Source organism: Harpia harpyja, chromosome W (assembly GCF_026419915.1).
Source record: "Harpia harpyja isolate bHarHar1 chromosome W, bHarHar1 primary haplotype, whole genome shotgun sequence".
In the NCBI taxonomy this organism is placed as follows: domain Eukaryota; kingdom Metazoa; phylum Chordata; class Aves; order Accipitriformes; family Accipitridae; genus Harpia; species Harpia harpyja.
Window position 1 is genome coordinate 10,533,064 of NC_068968.1, and position 17,955 is coordinate 10,551,018.

The 17,955-nt window shown below is 45.6% G+C and overlaps 1 protein-coding gene across 2 annotated transcripts in view; it reads right to left on the minus strand.

Annotated features, from left to right (window-relative positions):
• Positions 1-16,107, minus strand: part of LOC128136122 (CDC42 small effector protein 2-like) — a 148,432-nt gene extending 132,325 nt beyond the window's left edge. The window contains exon 1 of one of the 2 annotated variants that reach the window (XM_052775271.1): positions 15,441-16,107. The gene's annotated coding sequence lies outside the window, so the exon portion shown is untranslated. Of the gene's footprint in view, positions 1-14,958 lie in introns of both variants that reach the window. The other variant, XM_052775272.1, reaches the window with a different exon arrangement.
• Between the last annotated feature and the right edge of the window lie 1,848 nt (positions 16,108-17,955).

Genomic DNA, 17,955 nt, shown 5'->3' on the forward strand with positions numbered 1-17,955 from the left:
GTGACCAGAAAAGGATTTAGAGATCTAAATATACAATTACAGGCCACTTCCAAAATGACTCTGCAAAATAGAATGGCTTTAGATATGCTTTTACTCAAAGAACACGGAGTGTGTGGATATTTAAAAGACAGAATGGACCATTGTTGTATACACGTTCCAAATGTAACTCAGGATGTAGAACATGATTTGGAATTATTGGGAAAAATTGAGAAAGACACACAAGAGTTGCAACAAGATATGCAAGAGAGTTGGATAGACAAGATCTTTAAGGGATTAGGGTGGAAACTAAGTTCTTGGATTAAATCATTGATTAGTACAGTATTAACTTTGATGATAATCTCTTTAATGATCATTTTGATTTATTATTTTCTGAAAAAGCAAATTACTCGTAAAACTTCTTTTAATCGCATGATCATCCAAGCTGTTGCAAGACAACAAAATGGACAATCAATCCCAGAGTTTCCTCCACCTTATAGTGAATAATTAGTAAAATGATAGTGAAAGTATTGAAATGATTTTCAAAACTTTCAAAGGGGGGAATGTTGAAAATATTTAGATAAAGAAATTAAAATCTAATTATATAAAAGAGTTTGGTTTGATTAAGAAGTAGAAAATTGTGAAACATAGGTATGGGAGTGTTAAGTTTGAAATGTAGTCATAGGAACTTAGGAACTTTAGAAAATTGTCGTGGTTTAACCCCAGCCAGCAACTAAACACCACGCAGCCACTCACTCACTCCCCCCCCACCCAGTGGGATGGGGGAGAAAATCGGGAAAAGAAGCAAAACCCGTGGGTTGAGATAAGAACGGTTTAATAGGACAGAAAAGAAGAAACTAATAATGATAATGATAACACTAATAAAATGACAACAGTAATAATGAAAGGATTGGAATGTACAAATGATGCGCAGTGCAATTGCTCACCACCCGCCGACCGACACCCAGCCAGTCCCCCGAGCGGCGATTCCCCACCCCCACTTCCCAGTTCCTATACTAGATGAGGCGTCCCATGGTATGGAATACCCCGTTGGCCAGTTTGGGTCAGGTGCCCTGGCTGTGTCCCCTCCCAACTTCTTGTGCCCCTCCAGCTTTCTCGCTGGCTGGGCATGAGAAGCTGAAAAATCCTTGACTTTAGTCTAAACACTACTGAGCAACAACTGAAGACATCAGTGTTATCAACATTCTTCGCATACTGAACTCAAAACATAGCACTGCACCAGCTACTAGGAAGACAACTAAGTCTATCCCAGCTGAAACCAGGACAGTATCCACCCCTTATTCTATACCATTGACGTCATGCACAGTTCCCATACCTTTAGTTACATCCTGATCAATCATCATCACCTTTCCATCCCTTTAAGACATATGAACAATGATATATATATATATATGTATACACACACAGAGATATCATTCCTTTAGTTCATGGGTCATGTTCATAAAATGTTCATTGAGTTCATTTAGTTTCTGACTCTGGGCTCCATCTGTCATACCAGTCTTTCTGGGCAGGAGGGATGGTGCAAAGTCCTTTCAGTCGGTAGAGCAGAATTGGGCTTCAGTGCGCTGTGACAAGCAGGTGACATTTGGCGCAGCAGGAGGATGGTGTGCACTGTTGGATTGTTGCATGCTGGAGTCAGTTCTGGTTCCATCACTACTGCGCTTTGCTCAGTTTTATCACAGTTCTTTTCTTGCTTGATCTAAGTGATTCTTACTATAGTACTATGGATATAGCATACAACAATTATAGTAAGGATAACATGCAGTAGCAGGGTTATATAGCAACTAATATACAGTTTAATTCTGGCTATTCTCACCTAAAATTAAATCCCCTTGAGGCACACATCAGACTTCCCCATCTTTTTGCATCACCCACCAAGTGCACCCAGGCCCTTGAGCAAAAGCAATCCCACGAATGGGTTTACCTTTGCCTGAGGCAGGAGTAACCCAGACTGTCTTCCCTAACATATTTTTTATGTGCACTACAGGGACTTTATCCCCTTCTACAGTACGTAAAAGTTCTGAGTGGACAGGGCCACCCCGATTGGCAGATCCTCTGGTGTTGACTAACCAGGTGGCTTTTGCTAAATGTGTATCCCAATGTTTGAAAGTTCCACCCCCCATTGCTCTCAATGTGGTCTTTAACAATCCATTATATCGCTCAATTTTCCCAGAGGCTGGTGCATGATAGCGGATATGATACACCCACTCAATGCCATGCTCTCTGGCCCAGGTGTCTATGAGGTTGTTTTGGAAATGAGTCCCGTTGTCTGACTCAATTCTTTCTGGGGTGCCATGTTGCCACAAGACTTGCTTTTCAAGGCCCAGGATAGTGTTCCGGGCGGTGGCATGGCACACAGGATATGTTTCCAGCCATCCAGTGGTTGCTTCCACCATTGTAAGCACATAGCACTTGCCTTGGCAAGCTTGTGGGAGTGTGATATAGTCAATCTGCCAGGCTTCCCCATATTTATATTTCAGCCATCGCCCTCCATACCACAGGGGCTTTAACCTCTTGGCTTGCTTAATTGCAGCACATGTTTCACATTCATGGATAACCTGTGCAATAGTGTCCATGGTCAAGTCCACCCCTCGATCAAGAGCCCATCTATATGTTGCATCTCTTCCCTGGTGGCCTGAGGTATCATAGGCCCACTGAGCCATAAATAGCTCACCCTTATGTTGCCAGTCCAGGTCCACCTGAGCCACTTCAATCTTGGCAGCTTGATCCACCTGCTGGTTGTTTTGATGTTCTTCAGTGGCCTGACTCTTGGGTATGTGAGCATCTACATGACGTACTTTTACAACCAGATTCTCTAGCCGGGACGCAATATCTTGCCACAGTGCGGCAGCCCAAATGGGTTTACCTCTGCGCTGCCAGTTGCTCTGCTTCCATTGCTGTAGCCACCCCCACAGGGCATTTGCCACCATCCATGAGTCAGTATAGAGATAGAGCACTGGCCACTTCTCTCTTTCAGCAATGTCTAATGCTAGCTGGATGGCTTTCACCTCTGCAAACTGACTCGATTCACCTTCTCCTTCAGCAGTTTCTGCAACTTGTCGTGTAGGACTCCATACGGCAGCTTTCCACCTCCGATGCTTTCCCACGATGCGACAGGACCCATCAGTGAACAGGGCATATTGCCTCTCATTGTCTGGCAGTTTATTACACAGCGGGGCCTCTTCAGCACGTGTCACCTCCTCCTCTGGCGACATTCCAAAATCTTTGCCTTCTGGCCAGTCCGTGATCACTTCCAAAACTCCTGGGCGACTGGGGTTTCCTATGCGAGCCCGTTGTGTGATCAGTGCAATCCACTTACTCCACGTGGCATCAGTTGCATGATGTGTAGAGGAGACCCTCCCTTTGAACATCCAGCCCAGCACTGGCAGTCGGGGTGCTAAGAGGAGCTGTGTTTCAGTACCAACCACTTCTGAGGCAGCTTGAACTCCTTAATATGCTGCCAATACCTCTTTTTCAGTTGGAGTATAGCGAGCTTCGGATCCCCGATATCCTCGACTCCAAAACCCCAGGGGTCGGCCTCGGGTCTCCCCAGGTGCTTTCTGCCAGAGACTCCAGGTAGGGCCATTCTCCCCGGCTGCAGTATAGAGCACATTTTTAACATCTTGTCCTGTCCGGACTGGTCCAAGGGCTACTGCGTGAACAATCTCCCATTTAATTTGTTCAAAGGCTTGTTGTTGCTCAGGGCCCCATTGAAAATCATTCTTCTTTCGGGTCACTTGATAGAGAGGGCTTACAATCAGACTGTAATTTGGAATATGCATTCTCCAAAACCCCACGACACCTAAGAAGGCCTGTGTTTCCTTTTTATTAGTCGGTGGAGACATTGCTGCTATTTTGTTGATCACATCCATAGGGATCTGACGACGCCCGTCTTGCCATTTTATTCCTAAAAACTGGAACTCCCGTGCAGGTCCCTTGACCTTACTTTCTTTTATGGCAAAACCAGCCTTCAAAAGGATTTGGATTATTTTCTTCCCTTTCTCAAAGACTTCTGCTGTGTTGCCCCATACGATGATGTCATCAATGTATTGCAGGTGTTCTGGAGCTTGACCTTTTTCCAGTGCAGTCTGGATTAGTCCATGGCAAATGCTGGGGCTGTGTTTCCACCCCTGGGGCAATCGATTCCAAGTGTACTGGACAGCCCTCCAAGTAAAGGCAAATTGTGGACGACACTCTGCTGCCAAAGGGATTGAGAAAAACGCATTAGCAATGTCAATTGTAGCATACCACTTGGCTGCCTTTGACTCTAGTTCGTATTGAAGTTCTAGCATATCTGGAACGGCAGCACTCAGCGGTGGCGTAACTTCATTCAGGCCGCGATAGTCAACTGTTAGTCTCCACTCCCCATTAGACTTTCGCACTGGCCATATGGGACTATTAAAGGGTGAGTGAGTTTTGCTGATCACTCCTTGGATCTCCAGTTGGCGAATCAACTTGTGGATGGGAATCAGGGAGTCTCGGTTGGTGCGATATTGGCGCCGGTGCACCGTCGTGGTAGCAATTGGCACTTGTTGTTCTTCAACCCTCAGCAACCCCACAATCGAAGGGTCTTGAGAGAGACCAGGCAGGGTAGACAGCTGTTCAATTTCCTCCATCTCCAAGGCAGCTATACCAAAAGCCCATCGATATCCCTTTGGGTCCTTAAAATACCTCCTCCTGAGACAGTCTATGCCAAGGATGCACGGAGCCTCTGGACCAGTCACAATGGGGTGTTTATGCCACTCATTCCCAGTTAGGCTTACTTCAGCTTCCAATACAGTTTAACTCTTGGGATCCCCCTGTCACACCAGAAATACAGATGGGTTCTGCCCCTTTATAACTTGATGGCATTAGAGTACACTGTGCGCCGGTGTCTACTAGAGCCTTATACTCCTGTGGGTCTAACGTGCCAGGCCATCGAATCCACACAGTCCAATAGACCCGGTTATCCCTTTCCTCCACCTGGCTGGAGGCAGGGCCCCTCTAATTCTGGTCAGAGTATCCAGTATTCACTTCTCGTAAAATTGGCTCAGAAGTCCCTTCAAGAGGATCAGAAATAAGATCAGCCCTTCTACTCTGTTTGGAAACTGGAGCGGCATTTTCCCTGGTAGAATCCCCTTTTGTGGTGGTTTTTCCTCGCAGTTCACGTACCCGTGCATTTAGGACTGAGGTAGGTTTTCCATCCCATTTCCTCATGTCCTCTCCATGATCACATAAGTAAAACCACAGGGCACCTCGCGGTGTGTACCTTCTATATTCTCTCTCTTGGGCAGAGGAGCGCTCACTCCTAATAGCTGAGACATTGGTCCTTACAGGTGGGCAACAGGACATCTCCTCTTTGAATTGCTGGAAATCCTCGGACAGCTTCTCCACAGCCGAAATGCAGGCTTGTAGGGAGGAGGAGAGATTTTCTTCGTATTGACGGAGTTGGCGAGCCATTTCATCCACTGTCGGTGCCTCTTCGTCTTTCCAGGTCATTATCGCCAGTGAGTTGGCATAGGACAATGGTGCGCTCCGTACAAACTTCTGCCACATTGGTCGTGTGCATTGGACTTCGTCTGGATCTTTGGGTAATTGTGGGTTGTCTGGATCATGATGAATTGTCTCTAGCACAGCTAATTCCCTCAGATATTGGATACCTCTTTCCATGGTTGTCCACTTGCTTGATTGACATATAACATCTTCCTTAAAGGGGTACCTTTCCTTCACACTTGACAGGAGTCGCCTCCAGAGGCTGATGGCTTGTGTCCCTCTTCCAATTGCCTTGTCAATGCCACCTTCCCTGGAAAGCGATCCCAGCTGCTTGGCTTCCCTACCTTCTAATTCCAAGCTATTAGCCCCATTGTCCCAGCATCGGAGGAGCCAGGTGATAATATGCTCACCTATACAGCGGCCAAAATCTTTTCGCATATCCTGCAGCTCACTCAAGGATAGGGTTTGGGTGATTACCTCTGGTTCTGCCTCTTCCTCCTGTTCCCGTGATGACCCTGGTTCGCCTTCATCCTTCGCTAAGCAAACTGATTTTTTCGTATATTTCTTTTTCTGTACGGGGGCAACTGATACTGGTGCAGGTTGGTCCGCTGGTTCAGTTGCAGTACCGCTCGCCGGGTCTTGGATAACCGCAGTGTCTGTTGCCAAGGTTTGGGTAGCTGCCGTGCTCATTGCCGAGGCTGGAGGGGCTGCAGTGCCTGTCGCTGCGGTTTGGGTAGCCACAGTGCTCGTCGCCGGGGCTGGAGGGGCCGCAGCACCCGTTGCCGAGGTTTGAGTGACTGCAGTGCTCATCGTTTTGTTGTTAGGTCCAGAGACCTTCTCTTCCCCTTGAGGGTACTGAGTGGTGTCAAACAGGGCTCGATAGGCATGGGCCAGGCCCCAGCACGTTGCAGTAATTTGTATCTCTCTGGAGCTGCCGGGGTGACAGCATACCTTTTCCAAATATTTTACTAGTTCTTCTGGATTCTGCATTTGTTCAGGGGTGAATTTCCAAAACATTGGAGGTGCCCACTTTTCTAGGTACTTGCCCATACTACCCCACACACCCTGCCACTCATAATTATCCAGCCTTGGGGCAGATCTCTGGGTGATTTTCTTAAATAGTTGTTTAACCTTAAAAGAGAGCTGAACCACATTCAGAACCATGCTAATTCCTAGCAGTAGGGCTAGGACCGTGCTGGTCCCAACATCCCAAGAGTATTCAATTTTTTCAAAATTCTCAAACACCATTGTAACTGGACTGAAGGAGAAAGGAGAGGGGAAGAAAGGTATGCCACCCATAGACTGGTTTTCCAAGGAGGAAAGGTAAATGGTGTAATTATTAATAGTTTCCCACAGATGGCTCCCGAAGTATAAAGGTGACAATGCTGAGTGCAAGTACCAGATTAATCCCACAGCCGACGACTTTATCATACCATAAACCAGTGTTATACAATACATCAAAGCAAAAACCTTAATCCACCTCCCACGGATGATAAGCAGCAGAAGAGGGACTACATACAGCAAGCGAGGTGATACATAAAAGAACTTTAAAAACCAGAGCAACAACTCTAAGAACACATAAATCAACATAATGACCAGCGACTATTAGACCGATATAATAAATACTTATAACAAATTTGTTTTAACAAGCTCTGGTCAGGTTTGTCGTTATCTCAACCCTTCGTGCCCCACGTTGGGCGCCAAAAAGGACTGTTGTGGTTTAACCCCAGCCAGCAACTAAACACCACGCAGCCGCTTACTCACTCCCCCCCACCCAGTGGGATGGGGGAGAAAATCGGGAAAAGAAGCAAAACCCGTGGGTTGAGATAAGAACGGTTTAATAGGACAGAAAAGAAGAAACTAATAATGATAATGATAACACTAATAAAATGACAACAGTAATAATGAAAGGATTGGAATGTACAAATGATGCGCAGTGCAATTGCTCACCACCCGCCGACCAACACCCAGCCAGTCCCCCGAGCGGCGATTCCCCGCCCCCACTTCCCAGTTCCTATACTAGATGAGGCGTCCCATGGTATGGAATACCCCATTGGCCAGTTTGGGTCAGGTGCCCTGGCTCTGTCCTGTGCCAACTTCTTGTGCCCCTCCAGCTTTCTCGCTGGCTGGGCATGAGAAGCTGAAAAATCCTTGACTTCAGTCTAAACACTACTGAGCAACAACTGAAAACATCAGTGTTATCCACATTCTTCGCATACTGAACTCAAAACATAGCACTGTACCAGCTACTAGAAAGACAGTTAACTCTATCCCAGCTGAAACCAGGACAAAAATGTACTATGTGTAACCATAAGAATTCAAGTATTGTCTAAAATCAGTTAACCACAGAAACTTTGACAAAGATTTGTTGGTTTGTAGTGTTTTGTTTTAGGAAACTAAGGAAACCGCTATGGACACCAGTTTGCTGCTTGGAAACCCCTTACCCTTCCCACCTCGATCTAATTATCGAGGATTCTAATCAGTAGAGTTAAGTGAGATTAACCAATGATTGTTTTAACGTAAGAATATTAATAAGATGGTGTGACTGAAGGACCAATTATTAAAAGGTTACATTTAAGAATAGACATAGTATGCATTTTTATGTAAACTAATATAGATGATGGTGAGAATCGTACTGCGCAGAATCACCTAAGAGAGGTCAAGAAGCGGACAAGTGAGGAAGACTATGGAAGACCACCAGAGGGCTTCTGAAGACCACCAGAGACCTTCACTGCGCCTGCATGAAGAGACATTTACATATGCTAATGATTTATCGGAAAACTAATGATTATGTATAACATTTTCCAGAAATTTAGTGAATATGTATAACAGGTGTGTATTTAACCTGCACAGTTAGACTAGACAGGTGCACACAATAGGTGGAGTGATCCCCCGTGTGCCCAGCGCTGCAATAAAGGAGTGCCTGCTTCTTAACTTCTCATTGCTGTTAAGGAGTTTTATTCCGGAGTTTGGCAACAAATCTAAAAACTTACTTCCTTACACACTTTCAGGAAGCTAAAACCATTAAAATCTTGCACAGAAGACAGTCCATGAAACAAATATGAAAACCATACAGTACAAAACCAAGGCAATAGAAAAGACATTTCGGATTTTAAAGATACACTGGCTTTACTATAGTGGTATCCAGAAACAAACACAACCATGAATGCAGTCTGCTAACATTTTAGGCTAGCACTTTTGGCAACTAGACTGTATTGCAGAAATGCGGGAGAAGCTTTCAGTGCCAGAAATGAATGGAATAAGGGTTTCCTCAATAAACTCTACTTGTCTGTTATTATAAAAGCATTTCTCTCCCAAAATTCACTACCATTTTTACACTATCTCCAGAAGAGAGAAGAAAGTTTTTTCCACCTTCCCCCCCCCACCCCAGTACTCTAGACCTTCAGTGAATGAAGTGATATGTACTGATACTAGAATGGAAAAGTGTACTGGTTTTGGCTGGGATAGAGTTAATTATCTTCATAGTAGCACATGGTGATATGTTTTGGATTTGTGACCAAAACAGTGTTGATAACACACACACGTATTAGCTACTGCTGAACAGTGCTTACACAGCATCAAGGCCTCCTCTTTCTCATGCTGCCCCACCAGTGAGTAGGCTGTGGGAATGCACAAGCAGCTGGGAGGGGGGGGACAGGTGGGACAGCTGACCCTGTTACAATACAAGGAAAAATCAGTTTGAAAGAAGTATGGAGAGAGACTTTTTACCAGGGCCTGTAGCAACAGGACAAGGGGTAACAGTTTAAAACTGAAAGAAGGTAGATTTAGATTGGAAATAAGGAAGAAATTCTTTACAACGAGGAGGGTGAGACACTGGAACAGGCTGCCCAAAGAAGTTGTGGATGCACCACTGCTGGAACTGTTCAAGGTCAGGTTCAACAGGGCTTTGAATCATTCTACAGTTCTATGACAGCAACCCCTATTGCCCTGTGCTTCTGGGGGGCAAGCAAGGAGTAGATCAGTCAGGAGTGAACTTGAGCCTAGGGAAGGGGTGGAGGAAAAGGTGTTATTTTCTTTTTGTCCCCCCAATTGGCAATCAGTTAAATTAATTTTCCCCAAGTCAAGTCTATTTTGCCTGTGACTAATTGGTAAGTGATCTCCCTGTCTGTCTTGACCCAGGAGCTTTTTCATCCTATTTTCTCCCTCATCCTGTTGAGGAAGGGGAGTGTGTGAGCATCTGGGTGGGTCTCTGGCAGCTAGCCAAGGATAACCCACCACAACCCCTGTTGTGGTTTAACCCCAGCCAGCAACTAAACACCACACAGCTGCTCACTCACTTCCCCCCTACCCAGTGGGATGGGGGAGAGAATCAGGAAAAAAAAAGTAAAACTCATGGGTTGAGATAAGAACAGTTTAATAGAACAGAAAAGAAGAAACTAATAATGATAATGATAACACTAATAAAATGACAACAGTAATAATAAAAGGATTGGAATATACAAGTGATGCACAATGCAATTGCTCACCACCCGCCGACCAATGCCCAGTTAGTCCCCGAGCGGCAATCCCCCCCCCCCCCCACTCCCCCCAGTTTCTATACTAGATGTGATGTCACCTGGTATGGAATACCCCGTTGGCCACTTTGGGTCAGCTGCCCCTGGCTGTGTCCCCTCCCAACTTCTTGTGCCCCTCCAGCTTTCTTGCTGGCTGGGCATGAGAAGCTGAAAAATCCTTGACTTTAGACTAAACGTTACTTAGCAACAACTGAAAACATCAGTGTGTTATCAACATTCTCCTCATACCTAACTCAAAAACATAGCACTATACCAGCTACTAGGAAGACAATTAACTCTGTCCCAGCTGAAACCAGGACAACCCCATACACCCCACTGTGGTGGTGCATTTCTTTCCCCCTCTCCAGGCTGATTTACGAACTCAGGAAGGCTCACTAGGCCTTAGCATAAGTGTAATGAGTCGGGCAGTTAAGCGACCCTTGACTGTGCCAGGAATTCTTACACAGCTAAGACAGGGAGACATGCTGTGTGTCTCAAGGACTCCTGCTGCCTGGCAAAGGCAGGGGGACGGGAGTAGAGATAGCCAGCTCTCTCTCATAACAACCTTCGAGACATTACAATCCTCCCCTGACAATCTTGGAGCATCCCGTATCTATGTTTTGAGTTATTCTCCAACAGTCTCGGAATTTTCCAGCGCAGCTGGGATTCTAGAAATTTGTTGATGACAAAAGTCAATCATCTCCCAAACCTATAAACAGCAGTACTAAGCGAGGCCCTTTGAGCTCTCCTGGACCACACCAGGCTGTGACCAGCATCTCCCTCTGAGTGGGACGCCTCTCAGAGCTCGCAAGCTGTCCAGTTTGCGAAAATCAGAGGTCTGTCGCCAAAAGCCAACACGACCTGGGCTGATTCTCTTCACTCCTTGAAGCTCGACCCTTCTCCCGTTGAGACAAATGCCGAAGCATTTGACATGAATATTTTCACTGACCTCGAGGGGAATTTTTAACAGGTATACCTCTTTTACTCTCTCTTTTATTCTTTTACTCTCTTATATGTATTTCTCTTAGTGTCTTTATGCACACATGTGTACTAACCTGAATAGTCTATAGTAAGTTATAGCAAGTATATTATAAGATATAAGTTAATACTTTCAAATTTATACTTAAATTTCAGTCATGATTTTTATTCAACTGTGAATGAATTTTAGGCTGCTATTATATTCATAATCCCTTTAGATATAAACCGTTGACCAAGTCTGAGACTAGGAGTCGATCCAGCCGCACCTAGACTCCAACAGGAGTTTAGAAAGCAAGGGGGTCTTCTCTGAACCTTGTGACTCAATGGGAGGGTCTCCCTTACCCTTTCCCACATTTCCTTTTACCCTATTACGTTTTTGGTCCCTATATACATAAGTTTAGTTTGATTCTGATTTAATTTTCCTGTGTGCATTTCATCCATGTACTAAGTAATAGAGTGAACCTTGCCAGTGAATTCTGTGAAGTCGCACTTTTATACAAATTTCTATAAAATCATTTTTCTATTGCTAATACTATTGGAGGTGATTCTTTAAGCAATCCAAACCCCTCTCTCATTTTTAAATTCCCCCCCTGCGACACCCACCTTTGGGGGGTCAAAAAGTCTGGTATATAAACATCACAACCTCTTAAAGGTTTGCTCAAGTTACCAGGTATTATACTAACCGCTGCCCAGTGGGCAATGAATTATAGCAGCAAATGCTGATTAACATTATTTCATCACCACAAACCATTACTCCTTCTAGAGATGTAAAACATAGTCAATTACACTTCTTGCTGGGGAGGAGGAAAAAAAAAAACCAACATGTTTAACATTTCTTGTTTACTGTGACACCTCTGTATGTCCTGATCTGATTTCTTGTCACTACTCTGAGTAATGATTTAATCAGTGCAGTGAATGCTCTGATACCTAGGGGAAAAAAAAGCCACAAAAAATGCAGGAAGTCACTCAAAACACACACACTGAATTTCTCTCCTTCCAGTTTCTAAAGCAACTCAACTGGTTTTGGACAGAAATAACCATGAAAGGACGTTCAAAACATTTCTAACTCTTTTCCCTGTTGTAAAAAACCACCTTCTCCACAAGCTTTGCTCAAACTGCTATACTGCAAACCACCACAGAGCTGACATGCTCACAAGGTCACCATTACTAGCATGCTTCAAAATAATTTATTTTGCCTTGTTATATGATAGTTTAAGTTGTCACTAAACAGTTATCTAAAAGTTATACTAAAAGTTGTCAAAGATAACATACAATACAGCTGCAACATTTCTGGACTACAAACTAGTTTCAGTGTTCTTCATTCATCTGGTGTACAAATGAATTAAAATATTTCACAGACCATACACTACTTTTTTTTTATATTTCCAATTTATGTATCTTTGGTATAGAGTTATATAAACTTCAGCAGGAAGTTTCTTCAATCCAGCATAATTGATTCTATTCTTGGAAAGGAGACCACTCTTTCAACATGGAAAGTACATAGAAAAAAAATCACCCACTAGTAAAAAAAAAAAAAAAAAAAAAGTTAGTTATCCAGGCAAGTATATCCATATTGTAAGTTCTTACCCAAGCTAATAGGGGAAATTAAATTTGAGAGGACAATGTAAATATTCACACACAATTAGTTTTATGCCCATATGTGGTGGGTTGACCTCAGCTGGACACCAGGTGCCCATGGGTCAAGATAAGGACAGGGAGATCACTCACCAATTACCATCATGGGCAAAAAACAGACTCGACTTGGGGAAGATTCATTTAATTTATTGCCAATTAATTGTAAGAGAGTAGGATAGCAAGAAATAAAACTAAAAAACACCTTCCCCCTCCACCCTTCCCTTCTTCACTCCCAACTCTTCTACCTCCTCCCCTCCCCAAGCAGCACAAGGGGAAATGGGGGTTGCAGTCAGTTCATAATGCTTTGTCTCTCTCTGCCACTCCTTCCTCTTCACACTCTTCCCTTGCTCCAGCATGGGGTCCCACCCACAGGAGACAGTTCTTCACAAACTGCTCCAACATGGGTCCTTTCCACAGGGTGCAGTCCTTCAGGAATGGACTGCTCCAGCGTGTGTCCCCCATGGAGTCACAGGTCCTGCCAGGAAGCCTGCTCCTGCATGGGTTCTCCATGGGCTGCAGCTTCCTTCAGGGCACATCCAACTGCTCTGGCCTGGGGTCCTCCACAGGCTGTAGGGGGACAGCCTGTGTCACCATGGTCTTCTCCACAGGCTACAGGGAACTCTCTGCTCTGACACCTGGAGTACTTTCTCCCCCTCCTTCTTTACCTTAGTGTCTGCAGGGCTGTTTCTCTCACCCCTCTCTCCCACAGCCGCTGCACAGCTTTTTTTACCCTTTCTTAAATATGTTATCACAGAAGCACTACTTAAGTTGCCGATTGGCTCAGCTTTGGCCAGTGGTGGGTCCATTTCAGAACCAGCTTAAACTGCCTCTGACATGGGGGCAGCTCCTGATGTCTTCTCACAGAAGCCACCCCCCCCCAAAAAAAAAACCAACCTTGCCATGTAAACCAAATACAACATACTAGAACTTATACACAGTAAAGGACCTCATTGCTTATTTGAATTGCTACTTAATAATAGTCATAAGCATTTGCAAGATCACTTTCTGTAATTTCATCTTCAATATTCCCTTTCTCCCCCTCAAAAAACACACCAATCATTACAACAGAAATTCACTTATTTTATTGTCTTTCAAAATTGTATCTATGTTTTGAGAAAGTGAAAAACGTACCTTTCAGAAACACATCCACACATCTCCATGGAGCTAATATTAATCAGATGACCTAAGTAAATGTCAATAACTAAATGTGCCTTGAGTGCAAGAACACATTCTAACCCCAATTACTTCTTTCAACTGTAATACTAGTGTTACCTTATATTTACAAGAGTTCCTTATACACTGATTCAATTTTTCAAAAAAAAAAAAAACCACAATAAAACTCAGACCTTGAGCATTAGATAGGATCCTTCACACACAAAAAAAGAAATAGAACTAAAGCAACTCCCCCAACTTTACAAACAAATTTCTTTTAGATTTTATTTTTTTTTAAGCAGTTAGTACAGGAAGGATATTTGGAATGGGTGTGAGAAAGGTCTGTTCAGTGTTTTGTTTAAATTGCTAAGAAGTTTCTCATTTTGAAAAGTAAAAAAAAAAAAAAAAAAAAAAATTACTCCATTCATCCAAGTTCAAAAACAAGATCAGAAGGCTTATGATCTATTTCACATCTGACTTCAGAGTTAGAAGTCCCAAAAACTGATGGGCCTATAAAAGATTTATAATTTTGATAAAAGCATAAAGTTACATATACTACATAACAGACTAAAAATTAAATGCTTAATCCAAGACAAGCCCCACATTTCAAACCACCTTGTTAAAATAAGAGTTTAGCTCTTTGGATACAAAATGAGTTTCACTGTTACATCCCCAATGGCCTTTAGACACTTGGTTTAATAGGTAGCTTCAAGGAATTTTTCTTCAGAGTGACATTCTGCATTTCATACCGTTGTACAATAAGCTATACCATTATTTTAAAATGCGAGGGGGGGAGGTAACAGACACTCGTGCCTCTTGCTCGGGAGGGAGGCACCGCAGCATCCCCAGCAGGCCACCACACCCTGTGTTCAACACAGGCCGTGCTCAGGGCCCCCGCACAGCCTTGACCTCCCACAGGTCTGCCACCGAGCAACCTGTTCAAAGCACCACTTGCCCTCCCTCAACACAGTCTGCTCTCACATCTACCTCCCCCCGAAAAAACAAAACAACACAAAAACCACCCCACCAACCCACCCACTAACATCCTAATTTTTATAATCTACCAGAAACGCTGTTTCTTGCCTGCCTCTCTTTTTTTGGTTTGTTTGGGGTTTTTTTGTTGTTGTTGTTGTTGTTAAAGTGTCAGAAGAAAACGGTTTTTAAAACGCCTCGAGAGCATCGCTCACCGCACTGTTGACAAAGAGCCTACCTGTTCTGAGGTTAAGTACCCCTGCAAGGGGGCTGTTCTCACAACGCCTCACCCGGGCCTCGGCGGCCCTGCCGCCGCTCGCGGGGAGCTCGCCCAGCCCAGTCGCAGGGCTGAGGGCTTGTAGTACGGAAGATACCGGTGGGCTCCTCGGCAAGGAGCCGCCGCCGGCAGACTGGGGACTCTACAGGGAGAGGTTGCCGGGACTACCCCCTTGCTCCGGTCCGTGGGAGGGGGGCTTGGGTTTCTGCCAGCTCCCTGCCCAGGGGAAGGGAGCAACCGGTTCCGGTGCCCGAGGCGCAGCCCGACTCGCTGCCGGCCGCAGGTACCTGCTCCACGGCACCCTGCCCAATCCGGCGCCAGCAGCACCCCTGATGGCGGGCAGGCCGGCGAGGCCGCTCCTCGGGCTCACGGGGGAAGGAGGGGGTGGTAAAACCGCCGACTGGGCTGGCGGGGGAACCCAAATCCCTGTCCCCGTCACTCACCGCTATGCGCAGTGGCAGTCTCTCCTTGTCCACCTCTCCTTGGTACCTTCTCCCCCTCCTTTCGGGAGTCCCGTGCCCCTTCTCCACGGTGCTAGGGAGGGGTGGAGGAGGATAGAGGCGAAATCAATGGAGGAGGCTGGTGATGGCCGGGTGGTCACACGCAACGGGCAGGAGCGGCGCTAGCCTCTCTTCGCCCTCCCGGCTGACTCTCCTACCGCAGCTGAGCGCCAAACACTGCCTGCTGCCGCCGGCGAAGCGCCTTCCCCCCGCCGCGCTGCGAGCCCGGCCGGGAGGGTCTGGGGTGGGGAGGAGGTGAAAATGGCGACCTCAGTGGCGCTAGTGCGGCGATGGGAACAGATCCACCAGGCCGGCTCACTCCACGCTACCGGCTGGGCTCAGCACGACGAGGAAGACAGCGAATAAAGGAGACACAAGCAGCAACTAAAGGAGTTGCTCTTTCCTGTCAGCCCTTATATACAACCCGCCCCTCTGCTGCCGCACTTTCAAACCGCCGCCGGACGTGGCCGCAGTGCCAGGGATTAGTGAGGTAGCTGGTGCTGCAGCGCTCCCTGATGCCGCGCGCGGCATCACCGGGGAGCTGCAGGAGCCCCCCCGGGGGTGGCTGGGCGGGGTAGCCACAGTGTCTGTGGGCCTCACGGCCCAGCAAGGTCCAGTGCGGCCTGGGGTATATCGTCGTTTTTGCGGCCCCTCGCTGCCAGCCCGGGGCGGCGGGGTGAGTCAGTGGGCGGCGGTGGGGCAGCCGGTGGGAGCAGGCCTGGCAGCTCCTCCCTAGCTGTGGTCAGTTATGTGGGGTATGTTCCTCCTACACGGCTCTCATCACTGCGGGCCCTGGTCAGCAAGGCACTCCTAGAACTTCCTGACATCTGCCCCATCCTGTTATAAAAGTGTTTTCCAAAATCATCTTAACAGGGCATTTGAACCACCTAGGAAATCGGACTTTGGCTGGTGCCACGTGCGGTCCTGGGGACAAACTCTCCCTGTCCACCAGAGAGCTTTCTCTGTCCAGCCAGGAGGAGAATCCTTCTCCCTGAGTAGGATTCCTCTCCTTTCCTTTCAGGTCCATGAAGTTAGGGAGCTGGGTGAAGCCAGCATTCCAGATTCCTCCTGAAGTCAACTGAGAGAGAAGAATCTGGAGGAAGGAGGGAGTCATCTCACCTGCTCGGATGCTCACCTTTGCTTTATCAGGAAATAGCACATCCCAGGATAGCATAAAAACCAGTTAATTCTGTTCTGGCATTCATAAGGCCTTGAGAGACGTGTGAAATACGTTCATGAGAACTGATATGATCCATGTCAGCCCTTCAAGAAAAGAAAATGTAAACCATGACCAAATGCTCTGGCTTATGACCTCAGGCTATTTACAGCAGCAAACCCCCTTTGTAAATTGATGAACTTTCCCGTCTTACTTATCCCCCTTGTAGGATTAGGATTTCAGTCTATGGCAGCAATACAAACCTGACTTTGCAGAATGATTAGGGCTCCTGTTGAGTGTTCCACACCCATAGCTCTTATTGATTCAAAATAGGTATTGCACCACTGTGACTCTTGAACAGACCTCACTCCATTAGATTGGACCATATATTGTCCTTAAAAGAGAAGAAAAAAGGTTTCACTTTGCCACTAAAAGTGGCAAGCATGACTCAAACATGAAACTTGACCAATGTGCAGGATCAGATCTTTCCCACTGAGTGGCAAGGAACTGGTGGCAGCTATACCCAGAGATACCTCAGTTCTGTTGTGTTCCAGTCCTCCAAATTAAGAGAAGCTGCCATCCTCCTCCATCTCACTTGTGTACTAGTTGTCCTTATTTTACAGATCATGTGTGGTTCAGCTGCATGGGTAAAACTGAAAATGTTGCAGTGTTAAAAGAGTTTCCACTAAGCTGAACTTGGACAGTATCACAGAGAAAGAGACACAGAGACCAATTATAGAGTGGAAAGTTTCCTTGTCTATACCTAAATCAGCAAACTGTTATAAAACAGTCTGAAAAGGCTATCAAACATATCAAAAAGTATTAAAAAACTTTTGGTCTCTTTTTAGTCTATATGAATACACCTGATATTTAGGCTTATTAACAATATAGGTTTCATGTCTTTAATAAAAGCTGTATCAACTGACAATGCAATGCATGAGTGCTCCTGCAATGCCTTCAATTGATTTTCCTTGTTCTCTTGCCTTTTTTTTTTATTTTTACAGACTCTTTTTTATGATTTTGGACATTTTTCTTAGAGGCCTGCCTTTGTGCCACTGAAGTACCAGATGTGGTTATTTCTGAATTGCTTTCTGAAGGACCGTGTGAGGGGTGTTTGAATCAGGTCACAGATCTAGTCACTCATCTTCCCTTTTACAGATCCAGCCACTGAAAACCACCAGTCCCAGCCCTATGCCCTACTGATGGTGTTTTACTTGTACATGATTAGATGATGGAGTGTCATTATCTGATGAATACAAAGAACTGTTGCAAACATTGTTACCATTCTATTTAAGCTTCTCA